The sequence below is a fragment of the Siphateles boraxobius genome, unplaced genomic scaffold (genome assembly GCF_051911475.1).
Source record: "Siphateles boraxobius isolate OS27281-9 unplaced genomic scaffold, OSU_SipBor_1 6, whole genome shotgun sequence".
Lineage (NCBI taxonomy): Eukaryota > Metazoa > Chordata > Actinopteri > Cypriniformes > Leuciscidae > Siphateles > Siphateles boraxobius.
Genome location: NW_027509186.1, coordinates 1,193,247 through 1,213,720, shown reverse-complemented (window position 1 = coordinate 1,213,720; position 20,474 = coordinate 1,193,247). Strand labels below are relative to the sequence as shown.

Here is a 20,474-nt window from a genome sequence, read left to right as displayed (position 1 = left end):
CACAAACTACTTCAGAAGCCTACCCTTCACATTCTGCTCATCTCCCTTATTGGACACACCCACGTCAGATCATTGAGTACTCTACTAAGTAGCTCAATTAACTCTGTTGAAATAAGGAAGATAACGAAAATGTATAGCGTCTGGGAGGTTTCGAGAATGTTTTGAAAACCACTGGCTTAGGCCAGAATCTGCTACTTCCTATTGTTGAGATCCAGCCTCTGGATGTATTCAAAACAGTCTTTACAAATATGAATATATAATTCATGAAAATCTTTCTGGATTTTGTCTTTCAGATCAGCTGAAAGCATAGCAGAGATTGCTTTCCATTTCGCCCAGCTGAGACAGAATTTAGATGTATTGTAACTGGAGGTTCCAAAAACATTTCAGACACAAGTATTGAGAGTTTCAGATATTCCCTCTTTCTTCAACAGAGCCCTGCATGCCCCTCGGGTTTTGGAAATAATCCCCTAACCTCTTTCATGATGTAATCAGCTATTTTCCTGACCTGCTACCTCTTTTAGACTTTTTATGCCAACACATTGTAGAGAGTTCAGCAAGTGGCGCTGTGGCTTAGTTGGTCAAAGCGCCTGTCTTGTAAACAGGAGATCTTGGGTTCGAATCCCAGCAGTGCCTATGCCACAGGATGTGGGCACCACTCACTTAATCTTTTACATATGTAAATCTTTGCATGCTGAACAGTGTGCATCTGCACAAAATGAGGAAATCTAAGAAGTGATGTGCATGCAATAGCGTCTTAAAGTTCGTCTTTTGTGGCTCTTTGGCGCAATGGATAGCGCATTGGACTTCTAGATTGTGAATGGAGATATTCAAAGGTTGTGGGTTTGAGTCCCACCAGAGTCGTGCATACCCTCTATTGCTCAGATGTTTTGGAAACAATCCTCTTACCTCTAAGGGACCTCGTTCATGACGTGATCAGCTGTTTTCCTGATGTGGTACCTCTTTTAGACTTGTTTTACCAACAAAATTCACAGTGTCTGGCGCTGTGGCTTAGCTGGTCAAAGCGCCTGTCTTGTAAACAGGAGATCCTGGGTTCAAATCTTAGCAGTGCCTTTGGCACAGGATATGGGAGTGCTTAACCTTTTCACATATGAAAGTCTTTGCATGACGAACTGTGTTTACCTGCACAAAACTGGAAAAACTAAGAAGTGCTGCGCATGCAACACTTCCCTGAAGTGTGTCATTTTATGGTACAATGGATAGAACTTTGGACTTCTAGGATGCGAATGGAGAAATTCCCTGGTTGTGAGTCCCACCAGAATAGTCAGTGGCCTCTTTTGCTCTGATGTCTCTGTGAGTCAGACATATGCTTAAAACTTGAATCCACAAACTACTTCAGAAGCATACCCTTCACGTTCTGCTTATTTCCCTTATTGGACACACCCAACTCAGATCACAGAGTACTCTACTAATTAGCTTAAGTCACCTATTTAAATAAGAATAGGTTGAAATCCACTGGCCTAGGCCAAAAGCTGCAACAACCTATTGTTGGCCACCTACCTAGAAAAAAAGAAGAAAAAAAAACACGCTTTCCATTTCTCCAAGCTGAAACAGCATTTAGATGTATCGTAACTGGAGGTTCCCGAAACATTTGAGACACGAGTACTGAGAGTTTCGATCCAGAAATAAATGGCTTGAGATATTCCCTTGTCCCTCAACAGAAGCCTGCACACCTTTCAGGTTTTGGAAATAATCCTGTAACTTCAAAGGGACCTATTCATGATGTAATCAGCTATTCTCTTCTTATAGACTTTGTATACAAAAGCATCGAACCAGTGACAGTAACTGGCGCTGTGGCTTAGTTGGTCAAAGCGCCTGTCTAGTAAACAGGAGATCCTGGGTTCGAATCCCAGCAGTGCCTAATCTGTGGCTTCTAAGAGTAGTCATTTAACCTTCTCTGATGTGAAAGCTTAAAGCTTGTCTTTTGTGGCTCTGTGGCGCAATGGATAGCGCATTGGACTTCTAGATTGTGAATGGAGATATTCAAAGTTTGTGGGTTTGTCATATGGGTAATTAATAAATAAAAACGTATCGATACAAGGCCCCCACTCCAGAGCATTTTTTCACACACCGGCTTGTCTTGTGGATGTCTTGTGGATGCCATACCACCTTTGGAAGGTCAGGCTGTGCTGTCCTGTGTGTGGAGAATCAGAGTGTTCTGGTTAACCTCCACCAGCTGCATGGATGTTCCTCCCATCACCAAGCTGTTGCCCAGTACAAGCTGCCTTATCCTGCGATAGTCTTGCAGGATCAGAGACAATCTTGACAGGGCTCCCTTGCCTTTTCTTTTGGGGCTTGGGTGGACAGTGCAAAGTCTGATGAAGATGGTCTCCAGCAGACGGCAACAGTCAGGCCACTGAGCAGGTGCGCTGCTTGCACCCAGCACACATCTGGTGGTGCTCTCTACACCAGGGTGAGTGGGCTTCTTCGGGACCTTGAAGCGTCCACTCAGCAGTCTCTTTCGGCATCGACTGTCTTACACCACCCGTTCCTTGTCCCGGTCATCCAGGTTCTGCCAAAGAGCAATTATGGTGTTGGCTTCCTGGTTGGTCAGGCTGAGGGCTGTGTGGTCCCGGAGATCCACCAGATATTCTGCCAGCTGGTCCACATGTTGATAACCCGGGATATTTTGGTAGTCAACAGCCTATTAAAAAACACAAACATGCAATACAATTATTACATCACATCTGTCTAATGCATAATTCCATAACTGATTGTGTTATTTTCCTGTTTATCACCGTAAAGCACTGTATAGTACAAAGCAGAGAGAGCGCCATTCTTGACATTTTACAAAGCACCAAATAAATAAAGATGACTTGACTTGATGTGTATTTGCAGCTTACAAATGAATTTAGGCTGTACTTTTAAATGTAAAATATGTGGAAAGTCTGGATTTAAAGCACTGGATGTTAATTCATCATAATTATTCTAGTTAATTTGAAAGACATACAAAGGAGTAGTATTTACCGTCTCTTCTTCATCATCATCCTGACCAGCATCCTCTGGCTCTGAGGGGAGAGTTGAAACAGATGTTTCAGAGGGAACAGGTGTGACAGCAGTCCCTGAGGGTCCAGGTGATGAAGGAGACTGTGTGAGGACAAGTTTGGGGTCAGGGACCAGTGAAGGGGATGTGGAGCCCAGTACAGGTGTGGCACTGCTGGTGACCAGGGTGGAAGAACCCAGTGTCAGTGTGGAAGAGGGTGGTGACAGAACAGCCTCCGGATCTGCTATTGTGTGATCCTCGCTGATGTCACAGAAGCCCTCATCTTCATCTCGCTCCTCCACACTGAGGTCCTCAATGAGCTCTGCTGTCTGCTCAGAGTCAGGATTCATGTCCTGCAGTGCCTGACCAGTCTGCTGGAACAGATACTGCACTCCAATGAGCTCACCTGAAATAAAAACAATAAACAAACGGAAATTAAATAGAATGTTGTGTATCATATTTGATACATTAGGCTTTTGTAGTAGCTCATATAGTGTGAGAATATAGAGCTCATCGTCAAGGAGAAAAAAAACAAAATAGTTTTATTAAGAGGCCAAACACGTTTAATTATGGGGGCAAAACATGAAATGAAATGCAATACAATGATGATTGAGAGAAAAGTCTGATGATCATTTTGATATTTACATGTAACATGATTTTCTAATCAAGTGAACCCAAGCTGCTTCAGTCTAGTAACTAGTCATTAAATATTACTAACAATATAAAAGTTATTCTTACAATTACTTTATAAAATCAGTAAAGGTTTTACAATGAAAAGAAACGTGAAGCACGAGCTGAAGGTGGACACTTTTACAATTATACTAAAAGACTATAATCAATCAGACGACAGAGGGCATGTTTCCTAAAAATTTTTGATCATGTTGATCATTTAGAGTCCTTTAGAAACTTGCATATCAATTATGATACAATCGACTCTATAGGGTTAAATCTGACATACAGACGGAGGTTACACAGAAATTGCAAGTTGATAAAATAAAAAATATATAAAACAATTCTCACCGGTGTAACATGCAGGGGGACAAAACGTGGGGACCACTTTCCTGCCAAACAGCTTTTCATAATTGCCGTTTACACAGTGAACAAGTTCTCCTGTGTAGCTGCGGCTTCAAGCTGATGGCTCCAAAGCTGATGGCTCCGATGACAGGGAAGCAGCCTCCCGGTCCTGGTTCCACCGGTGTAGACCCTCCAGCAGATAAATCTGAAAGTTCAGACTGTTTGCACTGGTCCCTGTAAATAGACACAACAGTGTTTAGGAGGTGTTAAAGGAACACACAAAAACACTTAATGCTCTTTCTTTACACCTGCACAGTGTGTGTGACAAAGACAATACCTGGGATGAAACGGTTCAGGTGTAAATGAAAGGACTCGAGAGAAGTGGAGCCTCTGGCACATCTGTAGGTCTTCAGAAGCACACCTCCCTTGTTTAGGCTCCCTGTCTCTGTATAGAGCACAACACCAGGGGGGTCTTGAATGCATTTCACATGCTTCTTCTGGACATTCCAGATGTGCTCCATCCTTTCTCGGTCCAGGAGAGGAACACCCAGGGAGTCTTTGCCCTTGCTGCTCAGGAGCTCTGTAAGCAGCCGCTCAAGGAGAAGGATGGTAGTCTCCTCTCCACAGGTCCTCCTCCGGCAATGGAGTGCCAGCTCATTCCTGGTAAGATGCTTGTTGACATCTTCATCTGTCAGCGCAGGCCAACCCTGGGATATCAACAGCTCTCTCTTTGCTTTGCGAAGCATAGAAACATCAGCCGCATCCCACTCAAAAATGCACGCTGACAGCCGTGACATGAAGATGGGATACAGCTGATGGGCATCAGTTGTACACCCCATGGCAATCCTGCGCATAAAATGCCAGATGTCCAAGCGAATCATGAGATCAGGCCACCCTCTGAATCTGGTTTTCAGCTTGGTCTCACCCACATCAGTGCAGCAGCCACAGTCCACGTACAAAACAGCAGGTGGATCCACACTAGCCTGCTGGTACCTTTTCACCAGACCATCGACCATCATGTCCAGTCCTGCTCCTTCCTGTGCTGTCAGCACACTCATGAGCACCTGACCAAACTCATTGCCAACAGAGGTAAGCCAGAGTCCCGTTCCCCTTGCCGTCCCAGCCAGCTTCTTAGTGATCTGCAGTAGATGACAGGAAGCATGCAATGCAATGAAACATCACACCATGTAGAATATGATACTCATGCTCTTATAATGATATAACAGTAAACACCATAAATTAACAAAAATCCCCTGCTAACCTTTTTAGTGGAATCCATCTTCAAGACTGAACCATACGTAGATGTTATCCTTGCATGGATTCATCCAGCCTTGTCAGGATGTCTTGGCTGTACACGGTGAGCAGCCACTTGCAGCTTGGGACCACTGTAGGCTCTGGGGGTTCCTGGAATTGTATTTGCAACACCCCGGGTCGTTTGAGGAAGTCCACACATTGGGTGGTGTACCGGGCCATACGCTGGAGCCACTCCTCACTGTGGTTCTCACGCAGCTGTTTGATGACACGGGACTGTTGCCTAGGCCACGCTCACGCAGGAGCCGAATGACTCTCATATCACAGGCATACCTTAGGAAAAGCTAAATCCACACATTCATATATTTTACACAACTGATTTGTAAAGTATTTGCAAACATATGTGATGATGGGCTATCAACTGGATGTGGAATTAAAGTGTACTTACTTCCGCGTGAGGATGACCCGAAATTCAGAGCGATTGCCCAGATCCAGCTGTTGCAGGACAGTCTGACTCCAGGACACATGCGAGGCTTTACACTTGGTACAGATGAGGGTTTCTGTGACCATGTTGTACATCCTATCGATGTCCAGAACCTGCCGTGCCCTTTTGTGCAGACCGCCTCCAGTCAGCTGATGCTGCCCGCAGGCAGAATTGGGACAGAGAGCCTTGATCTTCCAAAGCTTGTACGGCATCCACAGCAACAGAGCAAGACAAAAAAATCTGTCTGGAGCTGGAGCCTGGTTGTAAATAAGTGCTGGCTGTGGTGGGTAATACCAGAGCTGTAGGTTGTCTCGAAGCTCTGGTTTTCCCTTGGGCCCCATTTTAAAAAGCCTGCTGGCAATCCACCTGTGATCCTCTGGTGGCAAAGTGTCCGACCACAAACGATGCAGTCGAACTAGAGATGCATCTTGCAGTAATGCCCCCGAAGGAGTAGTCTGTGAATGAAAAAGACAAAACATTTAGTCTAGCAGGTCATTTATTTAATTACCGCTTTATCTATTCAAGACTACCCTCATATAAAATAGAAAATATTGGATGTCAAAAACGTACTTAAGGTTATAGAATAAAATGTATACATTTGTTCCAATAGTTTTCAGAATTGTGTCAGCTGCTAGCACTAATTTGTGTGACTACTGAGTTGTGACAGTTAATATGCAAATTCAATTATTTTGGACCAATAAAATTTGAAATTACTTACCGAGACAACATGCAATGAAATATAATATATGTTGCATATATAACAAGAGAAAGAAACAGTCATAACTATCCAATAATTTTAACTAATCCTAGATGGAATTATACAATACTGTTTAAAGGTCTATGTTCAGTAAGATTCTTTTTGTTTTTGAAATATGATTAAAATACAGTCAAAAACAGTAATAGTGGGAAATAATATTGCAATTTAGGATCGCCGCTTATTTGAATCTGTTTTCAAAAGTATTTACAGTTTTTTTCAATCGCTAACAAGCGCTTACCCATACTTCAGATACTTTTTCCTAAACTCTTAACACAGACTCACACCAACAAAACACAATTGGCCAAATTGATAATTTTCTTCTCAAGAACACATTTTGTTACAGATTTTTATGATTGTTTACACACTAAAATAAAAATTTCCACACAATTTGCAAAATTCTACTCCAATGAGCAAAACCCCTCCGCAGATTTGCACAACATTACACACAATGTCTGCCTTACCCTTATAGCAAAACATTACACACAGTGATTTGTAAAACTCTACACACATTTTCACACCTTAGACACAGATAAGGATTGTGAGGTTACTTCCTTGTCATTACAAAGCCCCGGATTGCCATTGACCACACTAATGAATGAATTGGATATGCACATCCATCAGGCGTGGAAGCACACATGTGCTAATTTGAAAACGCATCACTCAGGAGTGCTATAAAAGGCAGCAGGTGAGTTCACCTGTCTTCAACAAAAATGGAAGGAGCTAGAAGAAGAAGAAGAAGAAGAGTGAGAATAAGAGGGGGGGGCTCAAAGAGGAGATGAAGGAGGTAGAGGAAGAGGAGAAGGAGGTAGAGGAAGAGGTGAAGGAGGTAGATGAAGAGGAGAAGGAGGTAGAGGAAGAGGAGAAGGAGGTAGAGGAAGAGGTGAAGGAGGTAGAGGGACCATGGACTGACACCGATGGAAGCTGGACAAAGAGTTCAACCAAATCTCTGGTTGATACTGTAACTGAATAGTTACAGTATTCTTGTTGCTTTTACAGCAGTTTTTCTTCAGAGTCAAACTGTATGTACTTCATGCAGTAATTTTAATTTGTCTACAGATTTTATTTTTTTCATTGATTTCATTGTTGGTTGATTACTTTAACTGATTATGGTAAGAAATACTGTAAATAAATACTTGAAATATGAGTCTGCAGAAATCAGTGTTGTGCAGTGCTTGGTAAGTTTATAGTAGGCCTATTTGTGTACATTCTCCCTATATCTCAAACTAATCATGAAGAATGTTGTTTGTGTGTCACAATTTTTTTTTTCATCTAAATTATCCCTTACATAACAATGTCTGGCCAAAAATCTAGCACATGCTATTTCCTAAAAATATTATTTTTACAAATGTGTTTTTTATTTATCACAACAGTGTGAAACTGGTTACAATAGTGTCTGATCATTGAGGACTGTGTTGGTTAAATGAAAACTAATAGCATTTTCACAAATATGTGTATATCTTTTGACTGAAGTGTGTATGTTTTGACAGAAGTGTGTCATTTTCCAAACAATCTAGAAATTATGCCAATTGAGTGTGGTGTTTGGATAATTGTGATTACATTTTGAAAAAAAGAACCCGGTTTTCAAAATTGCGTGTAAACAATTGAAAAAAACTGTAAATATATACTAACTCTTGTAAGGAACTCAGCTTTTTGGAAATATTAATAATCAATAATATCTTGTTATTATTAATTATAAATATTTGGGTCAGTTAATTGGATTAACTTGATGTGGCTGAATTAATATTACAATCAATTAATCAGTTCTTCCAACGAACTCTTTTGATTATTAATTTATTCTAAGAAAAGGGTATCTTCCATGGCCACCGAAGAATAATTATTTCTTCGCCTGTACTTGTACTTTGAGCCAGTAGCAAAAACCGTGATCGTAAAGTGACTTGTATTGCAAGCAAAACAGAACCAAATACATATTATGTACAAGTTTTATTAACTAAATATAGATATTTATATGAATATAAATAAACTAAACAACATACACACATGAATACATAAATAGGTTAGTGATAGGATGAAGTTGGAAACCGGAAGAGGGTCTATGAGAAGAACCATCAGAATTTCATTTTACACATTTCATTGAATTGAATACTTGCATTTGTAATGGGAACAATTCTTGAAGTTGTTGAAAATTGAAGTCGTTGATGGTTCCGGCAGTGTCAAGTGGAAGTTGGTTGAGCGTTCTCTTTCTCCAGGACCGCATGGCTGGTTTGGGCAAGGCCTGGGACTCTGTTGAGGCCACGCCGAGCACCCAGGAGAAGTGAGGAAGTCGGAAGGATGGGTGATTGGAGTCGTTGTTGGTTGGAGTCTTTGTTGGTTGGAGTCTTTGTTCCAAAACTCCTGAGATTGTCCTTGGTTCTTTGTGAGAGAGTCTTCTCTCTTTTCCATGAGGCCGGATCTGGTTGGAATCGAGGCCTGCTGGGCCCTGGGGCCCCCGTGGAGGGGGAGGGGGCTCCCCAGTCTCACCAGAACAGTGTTGCGGCTGGATGAAAAACTAAGAGAGGCAGGTCACATGTGGACTGTCTCTAATAAGGCCTGGAGAAGATCCTCCCCTAAGGGTTGAACTCGACCAATCAGAAAGGGGACATGTCTGAGAGGGAAAGTGGCTCTTAGTTGATTTATGGATCTTTGTCCCTAGGAAGATTATACCTTCATTAATGCTAAAATAGCTATAACACATCCACACTGCATTCTAGAAGAAGGTGATGTACATCAAAGTGTGAGTCATTAAATGAGGATTAGTTAGGTAGGAGGCACTATACAGGTGAGGTTACATTGATCGTTAGTTTGTTGTATACCAGGATACATACCATAATATATACCTAATAGTACACGAGACAGTAAACCATTTACACTGTTTCTTTCACAGTTTTATGCATGTTCATTTATAGATCAGTTAGTCTATGATTAATGCAGCAAAGTCTGTTTTAAAGAGGGTTTCTGTTTCATAGTCTCTCTCTTGAGTATGTGGCCACATTCCTCGGAGGTCGTAAAATCTCCTTGTCATGCCCTGTAACATGACACTGTTTCTGCCCTTGTGTTTGTTCATTTGGGCTGTGTGAGGAGTTTCATAAACCTTTGTATATAATGAATAATTAGTATGTGTCTGATTGGTCCATACCCTACAGATCCCCCCTCTCGATCGTTGTTGTCCCCCCTCAAGGACAACCACGAGCGAAGTTGGAAGTGCAGAGAGATCGGACACACACTTGTCATAGAAGGCTGGAAGGCCATGGTGGCCTCTGGTTGCTCGTGTCTTCTGGAGCGGTGGTCGTTCCACGGCTGGTGATGTGGACAGTAGCCAAGTCCAGGTCTCTGCAGCAGGTGTTGAGGCAGCAGGTGTTGGGACATTCTGAAGTTCATTAGTTTTGGGGCAGGTGTTTCCTTGTGGTTGCAGGAAGTGGTTAGGCCTCTATGTAGCATAGAGAGGTTTTCAAGCTGACATGGTGCTGGTGGCCGGAGGTCAGAAGGTGGTTGTTAGCCTCTCAGTCACGAGAGGTCTGAAGGATTGAAGTGTTGTTCTGTCCTTATGGTGGTTCCGACGCAAGCTTGCCTAAGCTGGGGTGGGCAAGGAGTCGGAAGCTTGTACCTTACAGGACTCCTCGGGTGAGTCCTGTGCAGGGAGCTATTTTGCGTGTGTCAGCGGCTCCAGTAACTCTGAGGCAGGTGCGTCCAGCTGTCCTTGCGGAGCCTCAGATTGACACCTGTGTGAAGGGTATGGAAGAGGATGCTGTCGTTGACAGCCGTGGTCTTCCTGTGGTGTTTGCAGGGTGCTGTCCTCCATGGCTTCTCCAAGGGGCTTGGCTGGTACCTGGGTTGTTGCCATGGTGACAGTTCTGTGCTGGTCCTGGGCATGCTCAGTCCAGCTGCATTGAATCTGGTTCGAACCTCAGTGTCTAGCTGGTCTGTAAGGCTTTGGGCACAGGTCCGCTCCTTGTGGGACGCTGTGATCTATTATGTGAGGTTGTTTACCTTCTGTTTTATACCCATAAGGTGGGGTAAGGAGATGAGAATCTTGATCACCCCGGTGTGGCTGTAACTCTGGCTTGGGGCATGGGTCGTTTGTCCTCTTCTCTCATGGTGCAGTTCCGTTGGCTCCGGTGCCGTCGGATGTCAGCAGCCATGGGTGGAACAGTGTTCCTCGCGATGGCTTGTCAGTCTTTTCGTTCTCCTAACCGGTTAAGGTCAGGTTAAGCAGAGGATCTGCAACATTTTGGCACACCTGTGGTGAGAGACTAATGCATGACCCTAGAAAGTTCAGAGCCACGGTTTAATGGGTTCGCTAGATATGTAGCATAAAGCTAGGTATTTCATGTGTAGCTAGCTAGTGAAGTGTGTATTGTATCCTTATCATCTTAGCTGTGAATGTTAGGAGGCTAAGACTTGTGTGGTTCCGAGAGTATTTCCTGGAAAGGGCATAGCCGAGATGAAATAAATGACTTAAGATGGTTCTTATGACTAAAATATTTCTCTGGACTTAACTGGTGGTTCACTACGGCTTGACGAAGTGAAGAATAGGAGGAAAAAGGACAGCTTTCCTATTCAAATTATGCTTATTATCAATCCTCGGGACTATAGTTATGCCCTAGTAATCGTTGAAGTTACTTGTGTTGCAGGGTCATAAAAATTAGTGCACTTGTTGAAAATAAACAAAATCACAAATAAAGGTGTCTCTGGTTCCTTTCTGGGCCCTATGGGAAATGGAACCACATTTGAACAAGAGAAGAAATGGAAATAAATCATATACATGACAGTATAGACAAGTGAATAGCTGACTGCTATTATTATCGAAGTAAAATAAAAATAAAAAGGACTTAAGTAAGTGATAAAAACAGCCGGAATGATCTGAAATTGAGAGTAATCAATAGCACTAGTGACTAACCTTTAGATTTGCCTGGACCAAAACTCCATAGTGGGTCACAGCTGTTGCGTGTTTAAGACCACACCGTGTGTGTCCCTCCAAAGGTTTAGTCAACATGCTGATGAAAATTCTCATAACTATAAGAATTCTTCTCTAGCTACATAGCTTACATGTAATTAAACTTGGGTTTAATTGACAGGGCATCTGCAAATTTAGCCTACAGCGCTCAGCAAGGACTATGCCTAAACTAGTGAAGGTGAAATTCAGCTGAGAAGAATTGAAAGTAAGGAAAGAGAAAAATTAGAAACCCTAAATGGGGTTAAAGAAAGTATTTTAGAATACTTTGCGCTGTATACATAAAAGCTGTAATTAAGGCTTCAAGTAAATGATGCTAACCGCTAACTGTAGAAGTTATTATGTAGCTTAGCCTAAGCTGGATGGATGCTAGGTTAGCTTAGCTTAGCCTAAACTGGATGGACACTAGGTTAAGTTAGCTTAGCCACCTAGGCTGGTTTGTTTACAAGATGACGTCACGAGTTAGCACTTCCTGTGACAAGTCGTTGTCATGGGAACCAGTGCATGTAAGAACAATTCAACAGTCCATGAAGAATGTCCGCACATTTTAAATGAGTTATGCATGTTTAAACGGGTTAAAAGGGGGCGCCTATACTTTAAATCTTTCAAGAGCTTGATGTTACATTCAGTAAAATGCAAATGTGGTTTGGCATTTGCAAATTTTACTCATGGAACTCTTCTCTTTACTGTACGCAACTTATTCTATTTGTTTACAGAGTAAGGAAATAGATTTGCTGTAAGTCAAAGCTTGTCTAAGCCTATATAGTTACGTCCATCTCGTGCATAAATACTGACTTTTCAGCGAGTAAACAGTTTTGATCGCTAGGTAGCTCTCTGCTTGTAGATGCAGCCAAAATTTAGGTGAATTTACATCAACCTAACAATAATTTGTAAGGTCTTTACTTTGTAGAAAGGGGAGCATCACCCAAGTCTACGTGTATATAACACTGTACTGAGATTCCTTCGTCAGAAACAGATTAAGCAATACTGCAATTTGGATTCCTTCAACCAAAGCAGACTAATAAATACCGGTACAGTTTGCATGCCGCTGAGATGAGATTCCTTTGTCAAACAGACTTACGCTTTAATGCTGAAATTACCGATACCAGTTAAGACCCCTTTTTTTTTATTTTTTATTATTATTATTTTAAGTAGAGATGTCAATTCCAGCTATCGTTTTATCTGCATTTAGACAAGCCAGCAGCTAGTGATCAAAATGTGTATCGCATATCATGTCCCGTTTGGATCGGAATGATCAAATAAGCACTTTTTTAGGATAACAGTAGTTACGAAGGGGCTATAGGTCATGCTAGTTTTCCTGTAACCCTTCATTGTCATGGAAACTAATGTGTAGCAGTGCCAATTCAACCAGCATGTAGCAAATGTTTGTTTCAAAAGAGTCGTGCATAGTCTGTTGGCAGGTGAGGCTTACACGTCCATTCAAGATTTCCTTTATATCAGTAAAATTCTACTTTTACTAATGCAGAGTCTTGCTGCTCTTTGAGCACACATTTTCATCTACTTTAAAAGTTTTATGTCCTATGTTGACCAGGGACTTTTTAGCAGAGTCTTGCATTGTTTTCATGCTGTGTGCCTTCTGGCTTTGCAGTTCAGAATCAATGGGGTCTTAGGAACCTTTTCTGGGGAGGCCTTCTGTGTTAGAGGCCTTCTGCATCAGGTCACGCATCGTTGAGTGGGCATTGCGTGGGGGCAGGTGAAAATATGGTGACTAACTGGTTTTGGAGGAAAAGTTTCTTGAAGCTGGTGTCCTCCTCCGTCACAGGTTCGTTGTAAGTTCCACAGAAAACTCGTTCGGAGTCGGTGGTGGTAGCACAGGCCCTTCTAGGTCTGTCCTGCTTGGTGTTTGGGCAGGGCCCAGCTGGGCTAGATGTGTCTAGATCAGATGGAGTCTGTCTCGGTGTGCCACACCGGCTGCAGGTGCAGACTGCAGGTGAAAATCAATGTCTCGTGGATTGGCAGGGATGTCTCTGACCTTTCACTTGAGATTGTTGAGTGTCACTTCATGTGCCATTTCAGGGATTGTCTGAGTTACCTTTTCCTCCTGCAGCTGCAGGGGCTCTCAGGACACTGTCTGGTGAAGTGTTAAGCCGAGGGCTTTGGCTCCTCCCCCCCTTTGTGCAGGGCTGGGGAAGCTTACGCTGCTAATGTGAAGGTCAGCAGGGTCCATCTTTCTTGTGTGGTCCATTTGCAGTGGGTTGGACTGTTGCAGCTCTCTTTGGACCACATGGAGTGCGTCAATAATGTTACAGCATCGCTAAGTCAGTGTTCGGACTTCCGCTGCACATTGATGGCTTTAGCTCTCTTTGAGTTCAACCATTTCTTTAAGTTCTTTGAGTGAAACAGTTCTTTACCCGTCGGTTTGCAGGTGCTCAGAGCTGTCGTCCGCCTGAAAACTGATGATCTCTTTCAGTTGCTCTGCTCTGTCAGGGTCCTTGCATCTGTCCTGTGCCTTCTCCCGTTGAGCAGGGTTCGTTCTCTGTGGAGTCCTGTGGCTGGCAGCGTTAGTTCATTTACCTCCTGTTTGAGGCCTGCGGGAGCATGGCCAAGGAGAAGATAATGCTGGTCAGCTCTTGGTGGCTCAGGCTGGGTGTCAGACGTCTGCTTTCATTGTTGCCTAACTGTTCCTTCCTCTGCCGTGGCAGGTCGTTGCCTGCTTCAGGCTGAAGGATGTCCATGACACTGCTCTGCCGGGTCTTCAGGTGGTCCTGGTGGCAGAGCTGGGTGTCTGAGGCCTACTGGAACACTTGTGGGAACACGAGAGAGAAATGGCAAAGGCAAATGCAAGTTTCTACAGAGGTTGTGAGCTATCTGTGTGGGAGAATGGCTATGTGGAGCAGCTAAAATTTAGTGTTGGTGAGCACACACAACAAAAAAAAAAAAGTTTTGAGTATCTTAGTTGACGTGCTTTAAGCAGCATCGACTGATGACTGGGCTCTTACATGTCATAACCTATTACTCAAAAATGCTGATGGTTCTTCTCACATGTTGTGCTACGAGAGTAACAGATAGAGCAAAACCAAAATAAAACAATGGGATGAAACCAGAAAAGAAGAGGAAGAAAGGAGTGTTTTACCTATTTAGGTTTAGCTAGGAGACATAGGTAAACAGGAGTCACTTATGGGTTATGCTGCTGTTAGACTAAGCTACCAGGGACACATCAGACATCTCAAGGTCCAAAAGAAGAAGAAGAAACAATGGGAAGTGTTTCCAGTTCTGTCTGGGGCCTACTGTGCGTTTGTGTTTAGCCGTACTTCATGTACTTAGCTTGGTGCTAAGGAGTGAGGATGGGTAAAACACAGACAGGAAGTAGGATATTAATGACCTGTGTAACTCGCTATGGAAACAACAGTCGCTAGATATTGTAATCCTATAGAGAGAGCGAAGATGAGGATAGTGACTAGTCATCTAAAATAAGGTAAAGGTAAAGTTAGAACGTCCTTATAGCTCTAAGAAAACTAAAAGGAAAGGGAAGCGTATCAAGTAATTTAATTAAATTTCAAATTTAGTTAAGCCCTTCTTTTTTTCTTCAATCAGAAACGTCTTGGACGTCTTTACCAGACTGACATTTGCTTAAAGCTGGGGTTTTCCAACTTTTTCAGAAGCCTACGCAGCACATTTTTCTTCTTTTCCTTATTGAGCACACCCAAGTCAGATCGTCCAGTACGTTACTTATCAATCAATTATTTGATTCACCTGTATTAAATGAGAGAGATAATAAAAAAAAAAATATATATGTGGTGCAGATGCGCTTCAAGAATGGTTTGCAAGCTCCTGGCTTAGGCCTGAAATCTGCTAGTACCGATTGATATGGTCAAGCCTATGGATATTTGTACAAACAAAGTCTTTAAATATATGAAGAATAATACATGGATATCTTTCTGGATTTTGCCCTTTCATATCAGAAGAAGGCTCAGGAAACATTTTAGGCATTACTATCGAGAGTGTAGAGCCAAAATTAAATGAGTTCAGACATTCCCTTGAGGCGTGAAAGGCCCTCGTGTTTTGGAAACAATCCTCTTACCTCTAAGGGACCTCGTTCATGACGTGATCAGCTGTTTTCCTGATGTGGTACCTCTTTTAGACTTGTTTTACCAACAAATTTCACAGTACCTGACGCTGTGGCTTAGCTGGTCAAAGCGCCTGTCTCGTAAACAGGAGATCCTGGGTTCAAATCCCAGCAGTGCCTTTGGCACAGGATATGGGAGTGCTTAACCTTTTCACATATGAAAGTCTTTGCATGACGAACTGTGTTTACCTGCACAAAACTGGAAAAACTTAAGAAGTGCTGCGCATGCAACACTTCCCTGAAGTGTGTCATTTTATGGTACAATGGATAGAACTTTGGACTTCTAGGATGCGAATGGAGAAATTCCCTGGTTGTGAGTCCCACCAGAATAGTCAGTGGCCTCTTTTGCTCTGATGTCTCTGTGAGTCAGACATATGTTTAAAACTGGGGTCCACAAACTACTTCAGAAGCATACCCTTCACGTTCTGCTTATTTCCCTTATTGGACACACCCAACTCAGATCACAGAGTACTCTACTAAGTAGCTCAATTAACTCTGTTGAAATAAGGAAGATAACGAAAATGTATAGCGTCTGGGAGGTTTCGAGAATGGTTTGAAAACCACTGGCTTAGGCCAGAATCTGCTACTTCCTATTGTTGAGATCCAGCCTCTGGATGTATTCAAAACAGTCTTTACAAATATGAATATATAATTCATGAAAATCTTTCTGGATTTTGTCTTTCACAGGATTTTGTCTGGATACCCTTCACGTTCTGCTTATTTCCCTTATTGGACACACCCAACTCAGATCACAGAGTACTCTTCTAATTAACTTAAGTCACCTATTTAAATAAGAATAGGTTGAAATCCACTGGCCTAGGCCAAAATCTGCAACAACCTATTGTTGGCCACCTACCTAGAAAAAAAGAAGAAAAAAAACACGCTTTCCATTTCTCCAAGCTGAAACAGCATTTAGATGTATCGTAACTGGAGGTTCCCGAAACATTTGAGACACGAGTACTGAGAGTTTCGATCCAGAAATAAATGGCTTGAGATATTCCCTTGTCCATCAACAGAAGCCTGCACACCTTTCAGGTTTTGGAAATAATCCTGTAACTTCAAAGGGACCTATTCATGATGTAATCAGCTATTCTCCTGACATGCTACCTCTTTTAGACTTTGTATACAAAAGCATCGAACCACTGACAGTAACTGGCGCTGTGGCTTAGTTGGTTAAAGCGCCTGTCTAGTAAACAGGAGATCCTGGGTTCGAATCCCAGCAATGTCTTATCTGTGGCTTCTAAGAGTAGTCATTCAATCATCTCTGATGTGAAAGACAATCTGGACTTCTCGGTTGCAAATGAAGGTTTTAAAAAGTGTGCCGTTTTTTGGGTCCCACCAGAGTCACGAATGGTGTCCCTTTGCACAGACGTCTTTACCAGATTGACATTTGCTTAAAGCTGGGGTTTTCCAACTTTTTCAGAAGCCTACGCAGCACATTTTTCTTCTTTTCCTTATTGAGCACACCCAAGTCAGATCGTCCAGTACGTTACTTATCAATCAATTATTTGATTCACCTGTATTAAATGAGAGAGATAATAAAAAAAATATATATATGTGGTGCAGATGCGCTTCAAGAATGGTTTGCAAGCTCCTGGCTTAGGCCTGAAATCTGCTACTACCGATTGATATGGTCAAGCCTATGGATATTTGTACAAACAAAGTCTTTAAATATATGAAGAATAATACATGGATATCTTTCTGGATTTTGCCCTTTCATATCAGAAGAAGGCTCAGGAAACATTTTAGGCATTACTATCGAGAGTGTAGAGCCAAAATTAAATGAGTTCAGACATTCCCTTGAGGCGTGAAAGGCCCTCGTGTTTTGGAAACAATCCTCTTACCTCTAAGGGACCTCGTTCATGACGTGATCAGCTGTTTTCCTGATGTGGTACCTCTTTTAGACTTGTTTTACCAACAAATTTCACAGTACCTGGCGCTGTGGCTTAGCTGGTCAAAGCGCCTGTCTCGTAAACAGGAGATCCTGGGTTCAAATCCCAGCAGTGCCTTTGGCACAGGATATGGGAGTGCTTAACCTTTTCACATATGAAAGTCTTTGCATGACGAACTGTGTTTACCTGCACAAAACTGGAAAAACTTAAGAAGTGCTGCGCATGCAACACTTCCCTGAAGTGTGTCATTTTATGGTACAATGGATAGAACTTTGGACTTCTAGGATGCGAATGGAGAAATTCCCTAGTTGTGAGTCCCACCAGAATAGTCAGTGGCCTCTTTTGCTCTGATGTCTCTGTGAGTCAGACATATGTTTAAAACTGGGGTCCACAAACTACTTCAGAAGCCTACCCTTCACATTCTGCTCATCTCCCTTATTGGACACACCCACGTCAGATCATTGAGTACTCTACTAAGTAGCTCAATTAACTCTGTTGAAATAAGGAAGATAACGAAAATGTATAGCGTCTGGGAGGTTTCGAGAATGTTTTGAAAACCACTGGCTTAGGCCAGAATCTGCTACTTCCTATTGTTGAGATCCAGCCTCTGGATGTATTCAAAACAGTCTTTACAAATATGAATATATAATTCATGAAAATCTTTCTGGATTTTGTCTTTCAGATCAGCTGAAAGCATAGCAGAGATTGCTTTCCATTTCGCCCAGCTGAGACAGAATTTAGATGTATTGTAACTGGAGGTTCCAAAAACATTTCAGACACAAGTATTGAGAGTTTCAGATATTCCCTCTTTCTTCAACAGAGCCCTGCATGCCCCTCGGGTTTTGGAAATAATCCCCTAACCTCTTTCATGATGTAATCAGCTATTTTCCTGACCTGCTACCTCTTTTAGACTTTTTATGCCAACACATTGTAGAGAGTTCAGCAAGTGGCGCTGTGGCTTAGTTGGTCAAAGCGCCTGTCTTGTAAACAGGAGATCTTGGGTTCGAATCCCAGCAGTGCCTATGCCACAGGATGTGGGCACCACTCACTTAATCTTTTACATATGTAAATCTTTGCATGCTGAACAGTGTGCATCTGCACAAAATGAGGAAATCTAAGAAGTGATGTGCATGCAATAGCGTCTTAAAGTTCGTCTTTTGTGGCTCTTTGGCGCAATGGATAGCGCATTGGACTTCTAGATTGTGAATGGAGATATTCAAAGGTTGTGGGTTTGAGTCCCACCAGAGTCGTGCATACCCTCTATTGCTCAGATGTTTTGGAAACAATCCTCTTACCTCTAAGGGACCTCGTTCATGACGTGATCAGCTGTTTTCCTGATGTGGTACCTCTTTTAGACTTGTTTTACCAACAAAATTCACAGTGTCTGGCGCTGTGGCTTAGCTGGTCAAAGCGCCTGTCTTGTAAACAGGAGATCCTGGGTTCAAATCTTAGCAGTGCCTTTGGCACAGGATATGGGAGTGCTTAACCTTTTCACATATGAAAGTCTTTGCATGACGAACTGTGTTTACCTGCACAAAACTGGAAAAACTAAGAAGTGCTGCGCATGCAACACTTCCCTGAAGTGTGTCATTTTATGGTACAATGGATAGAACTTTGGACTTCTAGGATGCGAATGGAGAAATTCCCTGGTTGTGAGTCCCACCAGAATAGTCAGTGGCCTCTTTTGCTCTGATGTCTCTGTGAGTCAGACATATGCTTAAAACTTGAATCCACAAACTACTTCAGAAGCATACCCTTCACGTTCTGCTTATTTCCCTTATTGGACACACCCAACTCAGATCACAGAGTACTCTACTAATTAGCTTAAGTCACCTATTTAAATAAGAATAGGTTGAAATCCACTGGCCTAGGCCAAAAGCTGCAACAACCTATTGTTGGCCACCTACCTAGAAAAAAAGAAGAAAAAAAAACACGCTTTCCATTTCTCCAAGCTGAAACAGCATTTAGATGTATCGTAACTGGAGGTTCCCGAAACATTTGAGACACGAGTACTGAGAGTTTCGATCCAGAAATAAATGGCTTGAGATATTCCCTTGTCCCTCAACAGAAGCCTGCACACCTTTCAGGTTTTGGAAATAATCCTGTAACTTCAAAGGGACCTATTCATGATGTAATCAGCTATTCTCTTCTTATAGACTTTGTATACAAAAGCATCGAACCAGTGACAGTAACTGGCGCTGTGGCTTAGTTGGTCAAAGCGCCTGTCTAGTAAACAGGAGATCCTGGGTTCGAATCCCAGCAGTGCCTAATCTGTGGCTTCTAAGAGTAGTCATTTAACCTTCTCTGATGTGAAAGCTTAAAGCTTGTCTTTTGTGGCTCTGTGGCGCAATGGATAGCGCATTGGACTTCTAGATTGTGAATGGAGATATTCAAAGTTTGTGGGTTTGTCATATGGGTAATTAATAAATAAAAACGTATCGATACAAGGCCCCCACTCCAGAGCATTTTTTCACACACCGGCTTGTCTTGTGGATGTCTTGTGGATGCCATACCACCTTTGGAAGGTCAGGCTGTGCTGTCCTGTGTGTGGAGAATCAGAGTGTTCTGGTTAACCTCCACCAGCTGCATGGATGTTCCTCCCATCACCAAGCTGTTGCCCAGTACAAGCTGCCTTATCCTGCGATAGTCTTGCAGGATCAGAGACAATCTTGACAGGGCTCCCTTGCCTTTTCTTTTGGGGCTTGGGTGGACAGTGCAAAGTCTGATGAAGATGGTCTCCAGCAGACGGCAACAGTCAGGCCACTGAGCAGGTGCGCTGCTTGCACCCAGCACACATCTGGTGGTGCTCTCTACACCAGGGTGAGTGGGCTTCTTCGGGACCTTGAAGCGTCCACTCAGCAGTCTCTTTCGGCATCGACTGTCTTACACCACCCGTTCCTTGTCCCGGTCATCCAGGTTCTGCCAAAGAGCAATTATGGTGTTGGCTTCCTGGTTGGTCAGGCTGAGGGCTGTGTGGTCCCGGAGATCCACCAGATATTCTGCCAGCTGGTCCACATGTTGATAACCCGGGATATTTTGG

At 42.8% G+C, this 20,474-nt stretch overlaps 9 non-coding genes across 9 annotated transcripts; all 9 read left to right on the top strand.

The window, feature by feature from the left end:
* Positions 1 to 559: 559 nt before the first annotated feature.
* Positions 560 to 633, top strand: trnat-ugu (transfer RNA threonine (anticodon UGU)). Its single transcript has one exon. It is a non-coding gene; the product is annotated as a tRNA-Thr (tRNA).
* Positions 634 to 997: 364 nt separating this feature from the next.
* trnat-ugu (transfer RNA threonine (anticodon UGU)) lies at positions 998 to 1,071 on the top strand. Its single transcript has one exon. It is a non-coding gene; the product is annotated as a tRNA-Thr (tRNA).
* Positions 1,072 to 1,805: 734 nt separating this feature from the next.
* Positions 1,806 to 1,879, top strand: trnat-agu (transfer RNA threonine (anticodon AGU)). The gene has a single exon. It is a non-coding gene; the product is annotated as a tRNA-Thr (tRNA).
* A 13,709-nt stretch (positions 1,880 to 15,588) lies between these two features.
* On the top strand, positions 15,589 to 15,662 carry trnat-cgu (transfer RNA threonine (anticodon CGU)). The gene has a single exon. It is a non-coding gene; the product is annotated as a tRNA-Thr (tRNA).
* A 1,034-nt stretch (positions 15,663 to 16,696) lies between these two features.
* On the top strand, positions 16,697 to 16,770 carry trnat-agu (transfer RNA threonine (anticodon AGU)). The gene has a single exon. It is a non-coding gene; the product is annotated as a tRNA-Thr (tRNA).
* Positions 16,771 to 17,477: 707 nt separating this feature from the next.
* trnat-cgu (transfer RNA threonine (anticodon CGU)) lies at positions 17,478 to 17,551 on the top strand. The gene has a single exon. It is a non-coding gene; the product is annotated as a tRNA-Thr (tRNA).
* Positions 17,552 to 18,382: 831 nt separating this feature from the next.
* Positions 18,383 to 18,456, top strand: trnat-ugu (transfer RNA threonine (anticodon UGU)). Its single transcript has one exon. It is a non-coding gene; the product is annotated as a tRNA-Thr (tRNA).
* Positions 18,457 to 18,820: 364 nt separating this feature from the next.
* On the top strand, positions 18,821 to 18,894 carry trnat-ugu (transfer RNA threonine (anticodon UGU)). Its single transcript has one exon. It is a non-coding gene; the product is annotated as a tRNA-Thr (tRNA).
* Positions 18,895 to 19,628: 734 nt separating this feature from the next.
* On the top strand, positions 19,629 to 19,702 carry trnat-agu (transfer RNA threonine (anticodon AGU)). The gene has a single exon. It is a non-coding gene; the product is annotated as a tRNA-Thr (tRNA).
* The last annotated feature ends 772 nt before the right edge of the window (positions 19,703 to 20,474 follow it).